The sequence below is a fragment of the Pteropus alecto genome, unplaced genomic scaffold, assembly GCF_000325575.1.
Source record: "Pteropus alecto unplaced genomic scaffold, ASM32557v1 scaffold80, whole genome shotgun sequence".
Taxonomy (NCBI): Eukaryota; Metazoa; Chordata; class Mammalia; order Chiroptera; family Pteropodidae; genus Pteropus; species Pteropus alecto.
This window is the reverse complement of record NW_006430460.1, coordinates 4,037,124-4,049,422: the sequence shown is the minus strand read 5'-3', so window position 1 is coordinate 4,049,422 and position 12,299 is coordinate 4,037,124. Positions and strand designations below refer to the sequence as shown.

The 12,299-nt window shown below is 49.1% G+C and overlaps 1 protein-coding gene across 1 annotated transcript in view; it reads left to right on the top strand.

The window, feature by feature from the left end:
- Positions 1–12,299, top strand: part of CRYL1 (crystallin lambda 1) — a 65,747-nt gene that overhangs the window by 31,605 nt on the left and 21,843 nt on the right. The gene's annotated exons all lie outside the window — the stretch shown is intronic.

Below are 12,299 nucleotides of genomic sequence, written 5' to 3'. Positions count from 1 at the left end.
TCCTGCTGACGTGAGCTTCGGCAAGTTATTTCACCCCGGCGTGGAGCAGGCTGCTCATGCACAGAGCATGCGTAATACGACGTGATTATTCTGAGAACTAAATGAAAAGGTACAGGGGGTGCTTGGCACACACGGGGTATTGTTCGAAACGCTGGCGGATGTTAGTATGACAACCAGTCGAAGCGTTTCTTATGCCGGCAGTTTTACCTATGCTTTTCTCTTCCTTTTAGGTCTTTCTTTTTCTGTTTTGGGAGATGGTGAACAGGAAAGGGAAACAGGAATGGACACCCCTAGCACGTAGTCATGAGCTCTGTTTCTCAAAACCTCAGTGCCCATGAAGACGTGAATGGCAGTGTGTGTGTCTGTGTGTGTGTGTGTATCTATCTTGCTTTTTTAATACATTTTTTTTTTACTACAGTTCACAATCAGCATTAGGCTATGTTCAGGTGTACGGCGCAGGGCTTAGACGTTTGTGTAACTTACGAAGTGATTCCTGCCCGTAGGTGGGTCCCACCTGGCACCACGCACAGTTATCGCGACGTTACCGACTTCGCTCCCCGCACGGCAGGTCACACGCCCGTGACTGCGGTGGAACCGCCAACTCGTACATCTCAAGACGGTATTTTTTTAAACTGAAGTGTAATTGACATACCACATCGTAAACATTATGTTGGTTTCAGGTGTACAGCATAACGATTTCGTATTTATATATATCGCTAACTGCTCACCACAATAAGTCCAGTTAGCATCCATCACCACATATAGTTACAAAATTTTTTTCTCGTGATGAGTATTTATGCTTCTTCATATTTAAGGTCAACTGAGCCAACTTTGGCTGTATCTCTGATTATGAAGACTGCGTGAATGCACGTTTCCTGCACGTAGTAGAAAAATGACATCATTTGCCTATTGCTTTAGGAAGGAAGAAATTCAGGAGGCTCCTTGTTCCTGGTTGACTAGAATTAGGTGAACAGCCAAAGCTGAGTTCCCACCCAGCCTCCCCTCACCACGAGCACCCGGCTGACAGGCCCGCACAAGGCCGAGTGGGTGAAACTCATGATCTCGCCTTGAAAAAATGGCCAGGAGTGAGACAGCTACTTAGTCATTATTTTAACTGTAGGTTGCAACATGGCTTACGTCGGTGGTAATGGCAGCTCAGGCGGTGGAGGCTGCCAAGAACACACTCGCCTTGGCAAGTCAATGAGCTAGCGCTCTCTCCCAAGGAGCCTGGCTGGATTCCAGAGCCTTCTTCCGGGCAGTGCTCAAACCTGTCGTAGTTTATTCTGCCGCTCTGTTTTCACGGAACAGAGTCGGTCATTGCTTTTACTGCATGCATGCCGTAAGGGTGTTCTAACATCCACCTACTCAGAAGATCACCGTCTGCCTCGCGGTTCTCTGCAGAGACAGGAGTGGACTCCCCGAGCACGTAGCCGTGTGCGTCTGTGGGCGCCGCCGTCTGCCAGGCGGAGCATGCGGGGGGCCTGGGAGCTCCCCGTTCCTGACCACCTACGCCCCGACCCCCACATCGAACACACAATTCTACTCGTGGAACAGCGAGAATCATCTCTTTCTCGTTGTCTCCTTCGCCATTGCCCTAGACTATTTCTGTGTGGCCATCTGATCGATTCTCCCCCATTGCTGTCAACGAGGTACAGCCGAGCCCCTCGGCGTGGGCCCCAAGCCCTCTGTGGTGTGTTCCCTACCTACCTCTCACCTCATCTCTCACGCCCTCTCCCCTCCCAAACGGCGCGGCGAAGGTCCACGGACAGACCCGCGCCCCGGGCAGGGTCCCGCTCCGGAGCCCAGGCTTTCTGCGACGGCTCCTTCGGTGGCTCTCGTCAACTCCCGGCTCCCAGCAGAAGCCGTCACGTTTTCCACACTTACAGGGCAGGTCACGGGACGGGTCACGGGACAGATCACGCTGCGTCTTGGCGGTTCGCTGATCTGGGTGTCTCTCCGCGTGGCTTTGAGGTCAAGGCTGTATAGAAAAGTAAACACAAAAAATAATACGAGATGGATTAAACGAACATTTAATAAATGCCAGAATGTCCTGGAACGGGGTGCAGGTGCTATAACGTGAAGGTAGGAGAGCCTCGCCGATAGGGGTGACACCTGCGGACCGAAAGGAGCAGATGCCAGATTTGTAAAAATTAAAACTCCGTAGCACAAGAGATACTGTGAACAAAAAAGGAAGATAAGCAACAGACCAGGAAAACATATTTGCAATGTCTCAATCATATTATAAGAAATATAATGCAATAGGAAAAAGACAAAGCCCTCCATAGAAAAATAGGCAAAGGCTAGGAAGAGGCGATTCGCAAAGAGGCAAATGAAATGGTCAGTGAATGTATGAAAGTTATCAATATGGCGGACATTAATCCAATTATACGTCAGTCATCACTTCGAATGTCTGGTCTACATGCACCAGTGAAGAGAGAGATTGTCGGGGTGGGTCGATAAACAGGGAGCAGCTAGACGTTGTCCACAAGGCGCCTACTCTGACGATAAGAGATGGAGGTAGAAGAACAGGCCATGCTAACAGATCAGAAACCAGGAGGGCTGTGCTGATGTTCGTCACAGCAAGGAAAGCTATCAGAGGCAGAGGAGGGCATTGCCTAATAATAAAGGGTCGATTCCCCGAGAGGACGAACAGTTCTCAGTGTCACGTGCACACCAAGCAAGAGTGCCAGACGACATGGGGCAAACACGGACAGAGCCGCAATGAGGGCTGGACGACGCTTCTGGCATAGCCACACCCTGACACCACTCGGAAAATCAGTAAGGGCACAGTGGAGCTCGGCAACACCGTCCGTCAGCCGCGTGCCATTGACGTCCGTGGACCACTCCCTCCGATACCAGCAGCCTACGCACTTCTCAAGCCCACATAGAATATTCCGGTCCATAAAACACACTCTAACAAATTTCAAAGAATAGGCATTACGCAGTGTCTGCTCTCAGACCACAGTGAAATGAAACTTGGAAAGCAATAACAGGTCACTGGGAAGTCCTCACATGTGTGGAGAATGAATAACACCCTTCTACACAGCACACAGATTCAAGAAAAAAAAAATCTGTAAGAGACATTTTAAAATATTTTGAACTAAGTGAAAATGAAGACACAACACTTCAAAAGTTGTGGGAGGCAGTGAAAGCCGTGCTTCGCAGGAGGTTTATAGTATGTTAGAAAACACGAAAGATCTAAAATCAACAATGTATTCCTACCGTAGGAAGCTAGGGAGTAAGCAGGGTGCAAGAAGTCAGATTTAGAGCATAAACCAGTGAAACTGAAAACAGGAAATCCATGGCGGAAATCGGTGAACCCAAAAGCCAGTTCTTGCGAACAGATCGGTAAAATTGATAAGCCCCTAGCAGGCTGACTAAGGAAAACAGTGACAGAGGACACAAATTATGAGTACCAGAAATGAAAGAAGGGACAGCTCTACAGATCACGTGGGCATTAGAAGGATAACGAAGGAATATTATGAATGGCTCTGGGCCCACGAACTTGATAACTTAGACGTAACAGACCAGTTCCTCGAAAGACACCATCTGCCAACACCCGCACAAGAAGAAATAGATGATGTGAACAGGCCTATGTCTATTTAAAAATCGATCATCAGTAACCTTCCTAAAAAGAAAGCCCCGGGCCCAGACGGAGTCATTGGTAAATTCTACCAGTCGTCCAGAGAAGAAATTATACCGGTTCTCTGTAGTCTCATTCTGTGAGGCCAGCATGACCCGACGACCAAAGACAGACAGACAGCACGGGAAGAAACGACAGGCCAATATCTCTCATGAACATAGGTGTAAAAATCCTCAACGCAATATCAGCAAATGAAATCCAAAAAAAAGGTACAAAAAGAAAAATACACAACCACCAAGGGTGATTTATCCCGTGTATGCAAGCCTCGCTTAGCATTTGAAAAGCGGTTCATTTAACCCACTACAATGCTTGGCTGCTGCTATCAGTTTGGATATCCGGTCATATTTTAGAGCAACTGAAAACATGGAGACATTTATTTTATTATCACTTAATCCATTTCCGGTGTTCTTGGCTGCTTTGTGTAGATTCATTTTTTTTTTTTCCTGGTATCTTTCTTTTAAAATTTCTTGTGGATTAATTAGGTCTGATGAGAATAGATTCCCTAAATTGTTGCGTTTCTCAGGAAAGGTTATTTTTCATCTTCATTTTTAAAAGGATCTTTACTGGGTATAGAATTCTGGTTGATGGTTTTTTATTTCTGCTTTTGAAGATGTTATACTCCCTTACCTTCCAGCTGACCTTTCCCAGAAAGTCTTTTCTAATTCTTGCCTTTATTCTTGTGTTATGTCACGGGACGTGTTTCTCTGGATGGCTTTTAGCGTTTCTCTGTCTTCGGCAGTTCCGGCACTTTGAATATGATATACCTCGATGTGTGTGGACTTGGGAGAAATGAGGGGGTTTATCCTGTGTTGTGTTCTCTGAGTTTCTTGGTGGTGTTCATGACGTCTGGAATATGCTCAGCCATTATTTCTTTAGATTTTTTTCTTCGGCCCATTTTCTCTCTCTTCTACTTCTGGGATTCCAGCGACATCCGTGTTAGGTCATTTGATATTTTTCCTACATGTCCGGGATGCTCCGTCCATTCTGACCAGTCTTTTTGCCCCTCGTTTCTTTATTTTAGACAATTCCCGCGAGTCCACTGCGGAGGCGGTCACGGGCGTTTCTTCATCTCTGTCATCTCTGTCATCCTCATTAAACCCTTCGGGCACTTTCTGTTTCTCGGCTGAAGCTGTCCATGCGACTCTGCACACTGTCTCTATTTTCCACTCGCGTCTTTGGCATGTCAATCACAGTTACGCCGAATCCACCGTCGGATGCTCCCACCATCGGAGTCACATCCGCGTCTGGTTCTGATGACCGCTTTGTCCCTTGGGCGTGTGCTTCTTTGGGTGCCTCACAGCTGCTCGTTTTTGACAGCCAGATGTCTTGAGTAGGACAGTGGGTGCTGAGGTAAACAGTTTTTATGCCTGGGCTTTGGCGTGCCTTTCCTGCTGCTGGCTTTCGTTGTGGGGATTTGACTTAATCTACTGGGAAGTCGGGCAAGGTTTAAGGTCTGTGAATGGCTGCGGTGACTCCTGGTGCGTGACGGGTTTCCAATTCCTCCGGTGGCGCCGGTGTTTCAGATGAAGCCCGGCTGGCCATCGGGGTTTTTTCCCTCGGTGTCTGCTCTGCCCTCAGCTTCCTGTCTTCCCTTTGCGTGGCCTTCAGAGGGGTCTCTCCATATTTTCATTCTGTCCTCTCCCCCAAAGCTTCTCTTGTTACTTGCTACTTAAAACTTAGTAGCCTGGTGAGGCGGGCAGAGGTGAGTAAACCTAGTCCTAGGCAGGCACTGTCCCCCTGCGGCTTGGGGACATGGCCTCCTCGGTGCCCCTAGCTCTCCTGGGAGTAGCGTACCTATTCCCTCCCCCCTCCACACACGCACCAGGGACGAGGGCTTTGCTTTCAGTCCCCTTCCCCCAAGTACACGGAGCTTTCAGTAATCGTAGGTATCTGCGCTATTGTCCCTAGTTGCTTCAGTGAATTAAAACGTGTGTCACATTGAATGAATCAGATGTGGAACTGCAAGAATTTCCAGTTATTTCCCTGAGATGTTTCCTGTGGACATTTGACCTTAGAGAACTTTGTGGAGAGTGGTCCCAAGGGATTGGAAACGGGTCTTGCAGGGCCATCCGTCAGCTGTCCAGCCGCGGTGTAAACCGTCAGCCCGCTCTTAGCACCAGAAGCCGTTGCGATGTGGAGCAGAAAATTTCAGCTGCTGGTTCAATCTTTTCGGTATAAATGTACACTTAAAAGACACGATTGCTACGAAGGTTTGAAACTCGGTTATGAAGTGGTTCTGTCACACGGGAAGGACTTGCTTCTTTTTTAGTACTCGGTAAGCTGACTGACCACAGGAGTGCCACGGAATTTCCCCGACGCCGTGTTGGGTTAAACAGCAGGCAGGCGTGTGGACACAGTTAACCAGGCCATTCGGTCCTGCCTTTGAGCTGGCTCCTTAGAGGTCTCTGAGCAGCCGAGGATTTTGTTCACGCTGGTACAGTGGTGAGATGCAGGAAGCTATATATTATGTCGCTTCGAAACTGCATACACCAGACGAGATTAGAACGGCTGCCGCTTCACTACTTCCGACCCCAGAAATGGATGTCAGTAAATCTTTCTTTTCAATCCGTAGTGGACCCGCTTGGATGACATACCTAGCCGGGCAAGACTGGGGAAAACCCCCTCTGCTTGGTGGCCCGGCTGCCCTTGCCGGCATTCGAATGGAGAGGGATGTGGCCTCCCCAGGGAGAAGGAAGGGTGAAACCAGCCACACCAGTGAATCGACTCGTGACCAACAGGGTGGCAAAAGCCGCCCGCAGCCCGTCCTCAAGCTTAGGCTCTCGATTCTTAAAACAGGGCTCACCCTCTTTTAATTGAAGACTGTGGCTCTTGGCTCCAGGCTTTCTCGTTGGGAAGGACTGTGATTTTGTTAAGCTAGAGGCTCTCACGAAACACACACCTATTGGCAGAGCGTAGGTTCTCGTTAACTGTTCTGCCGAGGTGGGTTTTGTGTGGGTTCAAGCCCATGATTTGGGGTGGCCGTGCTCGAGTGGCCCCGCACAGTCGTCAGTGGAAGGGGCCTCTCCTTCCCTGCTCTAGAGGGTTAGGGCCGGTGTAGAATTTTTAGTTCGTTCTTAAATCCACCCTTGGCCAACACTGTGTCATGTGCTGCGACACGGTGTAGAATTTTTAGTTCGTTCTTAAATCCACCTTTGGCCAACACTGCGATACGTTTTCATCTTCCCTTTCGGTGCTCACGGGGGCCTGGCTGCTGCCAGGTGGTGCCCGTGGGTCTTGCGCTTCTGCTTGTTTTGTGAGCAGCGCTGCTGACTGACTAGCTTTTCAGGGACGTTTGTGTAACTAACAGCCTTGGAAGACAGAGTGTCCCCTCTGCAGCAAGGGGCAGTTGGTTTGCTGTCACCCTTTAGGTCATATGTCCAGCAGGTTTACTTGTAGCCCACTGTAAAGGGCCGTGTCGCCTAAGCTCAGAGTTCCTCAGCTGGGACACAAACCCAGGACCCTCCTGGGTTCCTTCACATCATCCCCATGGGATCCTGTTGTCACAGGAGCTAACATGAACATGAAGCTCATGCTACCTGACATCCTGCGAGGGATACGGCCCTTTGTCTCTGACCCAAGAGTCTCGTGTCTTCTGTGAGCGTCTATGAAACTGCGTCAGGCTAACTTGTCAGTTGGCAAATAGGACACTGTCCTTTAAACATTGCCCTGCCTTCATGTAAAAAAACTTGAAAAATAGGAAAAAAATCATTTTTCATTCCGTCCCTCTAAGATTGTAATTTCGATCGCATTTTTATGTACGTTTTCATTCTTTTCAAATACATGTTTTGACATCATTTTAATCTTACTGTAATACGAAATCATTTCCTGCTCTCAAAAATCAACATTCTTCTGATCGTACAAGTAATTCATGGGTATTATAGAATATTAGAACATTTTTAACAGAATAGAGAAAATTATCAGTATGCTTATTGTGCAAGATGGAGTCCTTATTATTATTTTGTGTTTCCTTCAAATATTTTATGTGCATTTGTTATAAAGTTATAAGGAAGTACAGGTATTATATTTTTGCTCACCTGTCTTGTGTAATTTCCTGTTTCATTAAAGGTTGAAAGACAGGCTTGCTCGCTTGAATTTTTTGATGTCTACATTGTCATAATCACTTCACAGTAATTCTTCAATCAACTTTGGAAATCGATCATCTCTTCATATATTGCTTTTGCCTGCCCACCCCCCCTCTCCCCCACTCCTTTCTGGTACGTCCTTCCCTGTGTGTTAGAACTTTTCAATATTTCCTCGTGTTTTTCCTATGCTCTTTTCTGTGTTTTCCATTGCTTTATCTCTTCATGCTTCAGTCTGGATATTTTATCCTGATGTATCTTCCAAATATGAATAATTTCTTCAGCCAAGTCTCATCTGTTTGTAAATCCATCTTTAAGATTTCTTAATTACATTTTTTCGTTGTTTAATTTCCCTTTGATTCTTTTGGTAGTTTCTAGTCACATGCTAAAATTGTTCAATGTCTTTTCATTTCTTAAAAATATTGATTATAGTAAAAATTTGTTTCTTGGTGTCGGACTACTAAAAGTTAACATTGCTGATTGTAAATATTTTATCACATAAATTTGGTATTTTAGAAACATTTTACAAAATGATGAGGCTTACTAGGGTGAACCCATTGGTTCTGTAGGCAAGGGCTCGAAGTATGATGTTACTGTCTTTAGATCATCGGATTAATAGGATGCTCAACGTTCTTTTGATACTGGCTAAATCATAGGCCAGCGACACTGGAAGAAAGGACCAGACTAGATAAATTTGAGGTGCCTGTGAAACGTCCATGTGACGATGGTCTGAGAAGGAGAAATAAACGTGTGAGTCGCGTATATAGATCAGCAAATGATTTCGTAAAAGGCAGCACCACTGGAATGAGAGTGGATGGACAGATGGTCAGGGCGGCGGTTGATGCCTGTGGCCGCCCCTCCTCCCCCCACCCCGAGAAAGGACGGCCACTTAGAGCAAGCTGCAGCCCTGCGAAGCTTGACGCCCGATCCCCGGAAACAAGCGGCGTCCGTCAGGGGCCGCACGCTGATTCTTACTTTGGAGAGGTCTCTCTCGACAGGGCGTAATTTGCTCTATATTGTCGTAGAGCTCTGTTTAGGATTATGATACGTTTTTTAAAACACTCTTCATTCTGGTTTTTAAGGGACAAAATGAGCCTCTGATCCTGAAACCTTTCTTTTCCTTAGCATGCACTACCCCTTCCCTTTTTTGTGTGTGTGTGTGTTTTGTTTTTTGTTTTTTCGTTTTCTTGGGGTTTTCTTTGCAGGGATGATGTTCACCTCTTGAGAAGTCGCGTCATAGAGGTCGGTTCATCTGAGAGATTTTTCAGGTTGTGCTCTTGGAAGAGAGACAGGGGTGATGACAGGACTTCCGAGGCGCAGAGCCCTCCGTGCTGACGGGCAGACTTGGTCACGCAGGGCCACTCCTCCGGTCAGCTCGAGAACGAGTCGCCTCGTGCCCTCTTACAGCAGAGCTCGAGCTCATCTCCCTTCCCTGCCGCGTCTTTCCCCCTAGAATTGGCCGATGGAACTTCGTGGCATGTGAAGAAGCTCGGGTGCTGGAGTCTCCCGGTTGCGTTTTTCTTTCTTTCTGGGGAGCCCCCTGGAGATTCTCTGCATGAGCAAATGGAGCAACGGGACACGGATCCAAAACGCCCGCGTCGGCTCTTTCTGAGTCAACGAGATTTCATTTTCCCAGGACAACATTAGTTTTGGAAAACGCACAGTGTCCCATCGCGTGCGGGTCAGCGTGCGGGTCAGCTTGCGGTGCCGGCGGTGGCCGCCCCAGCCCGCGAGTGCTGCCTGGCGACGTGTCCTTGTAGTCACTCACGGAGGCTTGTAAGTGACCGACCTGCCCCTCAAATGTACGCGAGTCAGAGAGATCTGCGTTGTTACCTGTGCCGCCACCGTTCAGCTGCTTCCCGTGGAGAGGGGAAGGGGAAGGGGAAGGAGCGTCCGCTCACCGCCCCCAACCAGGCCACCCCGGCCTCCCGGGGCCCCCCAGCTCAGAGCCACAACCCCGGGGCTGGCCCTGCGTTTTCCTGTCCCCGAAGTTTTGTTGTCAGGCTCAGAGCGTGCCACCGAGGTGTTCGTGCGTGACAATATCATCTCCCTCCCGCCTCCAAACAAAGGAAACACAAACAAATCACAGCATAGCGGTGGCTTGGAAAATGCTGTCAGCGTCTCCCTGGGGAAATGCACCCTCGGCTTCGCGTGGCTTTCCCCGGCAAGGCCCCCCGAGAGGCGCAGGGTGGAGGGTGCATAGGGGGGCTCCCTGCTCCCACGGTGGTGGGGAGCCTTGCAGCGTGCTCCCCTGCCCTCCCTCCCAGCCCCCCGGGGCAGAGAGGGCGACTGGAGCCGCTCGGCTTTGTGACCGGTAGTGGCCATGGTGATGGTGTTTCCGACCTCCTTGCTCAGACCGGGGGGTCGCTCCTGAGTGAATAGGAGGGAGCTCGGGACGTAGACAAGGCATCGCCCCGGCCGGCAAATTGAGCTCGATGGGCTTGTCGTTAACAAAAACACAACCGAACAACAAAGCTTCGTGCGAATGTGCCTGCGAAGTCCCTTACATAACTCAGTGCAGCTTCTGTTTCAAGTTTTCTTGCCTCTTTGGTAATCGGACGATCTGAAGACAGGCGTAGAGTTTCAGGGGACGATCTGCACGCCGGGCCCACAATGGGCCATTCAGCTGGGCTCTTTCATTACCTTGAACAGTGTCGGCACCATTCTGGGCTCTGGCTTTCCTGCAAGGCTCCCTTTAAACCGAACCCAGCTTGCACTTAACTGATCCAGGAATTACTCAATACGACCAGCCAGCTACTGTAGCTTCCCCCACCTCTTCTGATAAGGAGAGTGAACACAATGGGCTTTGCAGTTCTTAAATGACTCCATTTCTCCCCGTCTTTCAGATGTGGCGCTTGTGTGACCTTTCGTTCTTCATAAAATTTCACGTGGTTCGATCGTATTTTTTAAAAGTATAATAAACACATGCCATGTTGACTCCCGACCCTTAGAGTAAAATCTTGTAGATGATATACAAATGGAACTCATGTCATAATATTTACACAGCTGATTTCAAAATAGTGGGTATTATTTTTAGCTATTAGATATTATTAAATCAGGCTCGAAAATATTTTCTTTCTTTCTGAGGGGTGATTTCAGTACTTCCCCTGGTGCAGAGCTCTGGTTATCTGCTGGCATGTATGCTGCGCCTGGGACCAGGGCACCAATACACCGATGGCGACCGGCCGGGGGCGGGGGCAGGGGTGGGGGCAGGACCCCGAGACTGTGACCCTGGACCTCGCCTCACAGCAATGCCTCTCAGACTTTCGTAGGAGCAAAAATCAGAACGTCTGATCAGATGCAGCTGCCTGGACCCCACCCCCAGAGGCTCTGCTCTGGGCCTGCGGGGGCCTGAGCATTTGCGCTTTTAACAAGCACCCCGTTGATTCTGGTGCCAAAGGTTATCAGACCACACTGGGAAACGGGCCTCTAGATTCAACGGTGAGTGTCGGGAGGGAGCGCACCGCCCGCCTGCAGGGCTCGACAATGCCGGGTCAGCAGAGACGCCTTGGACGGAGGGGCCCCTACCCTGGGTCCCTGGAGCAGCAGTAGCTGTCCTTCCTCCCGGTCTGCTTCCGTCCCAGGCAGGACGCTGTCCACCGGCTTCCATTCCCAGGGACGTGGTCGGTGCCGGGCGTTTGACAGTGTCACCAGCTCCCACCCCAGCTTCACACGGGATGGGAGTGTCAGCGCGGTTGTTATCTTCAGTAAGAACCCAAATTTGCTTCTCGAACTCCTCCCCTACCCCACCCCCACCCCTATTCAAGTAATTTTACACTGTTAGAAACAAAGTTATTTTTTCCAGAGGATTTCCGATGAGACAAGGACCCTCAGGGAGCCTTTTGGGAGTTACGTTACGGGTGCAACGTGTTTGCTTATGTCACGAAGATGAGATTTTTTTTCCCTGATGCCAAGTCGAGCTGATGGTCAGAACAGGCAGGAAAAGACCGCGAGGAAGGACAGCTGCTGCTCTAGTGGCACCTCCGATGTCACGGCACTCTGCCCAAGGGGCTGACTGTGTTGTGTGTAGACTCCGCCCCCACGTAGTGGGACAACTTTTTTTATTATGAGAATTCTCATTTCTTTAAATTTCTTTTCCAGTTACAGTCGATATGCAAAAGTACATTAGTTTCGGGTGTACAACCTAGCAGGTAGCCATTTATATACCTCACGAGCGATCCCGCCAGAAGTCCCTGCCCACCTGACACCACACGCAGTTCCTTTATGTCACTGGCTAGAGTTCCCTGTGCTGTACTTTACGTGCCCGTGACTGTTTCTATAACTGGCCATTAGCACCCCTTAATCCCCTCACCTTTCTCATCCAGCTGCCCGGCCATCTGGCAACTATGAAGTCATTCTCTATGAGTTTGTTTCTGTTCTGTTTGTTGATTTTGTTAGCTTCCACGTATAAGCAAGATCGTATGGTATTTGTCTTTATCCGTCTGAGTTATTTCACTCAGCATAATATCTTCCGGGTCCATCCACGTCGCGGCGAATGGTAAGATGTCATCCTTTTTTGTGGCCGAGTGGTGCGCCATCGCATCGATGTGCCACCTCTCTGTGTCTGACCGTCTGGT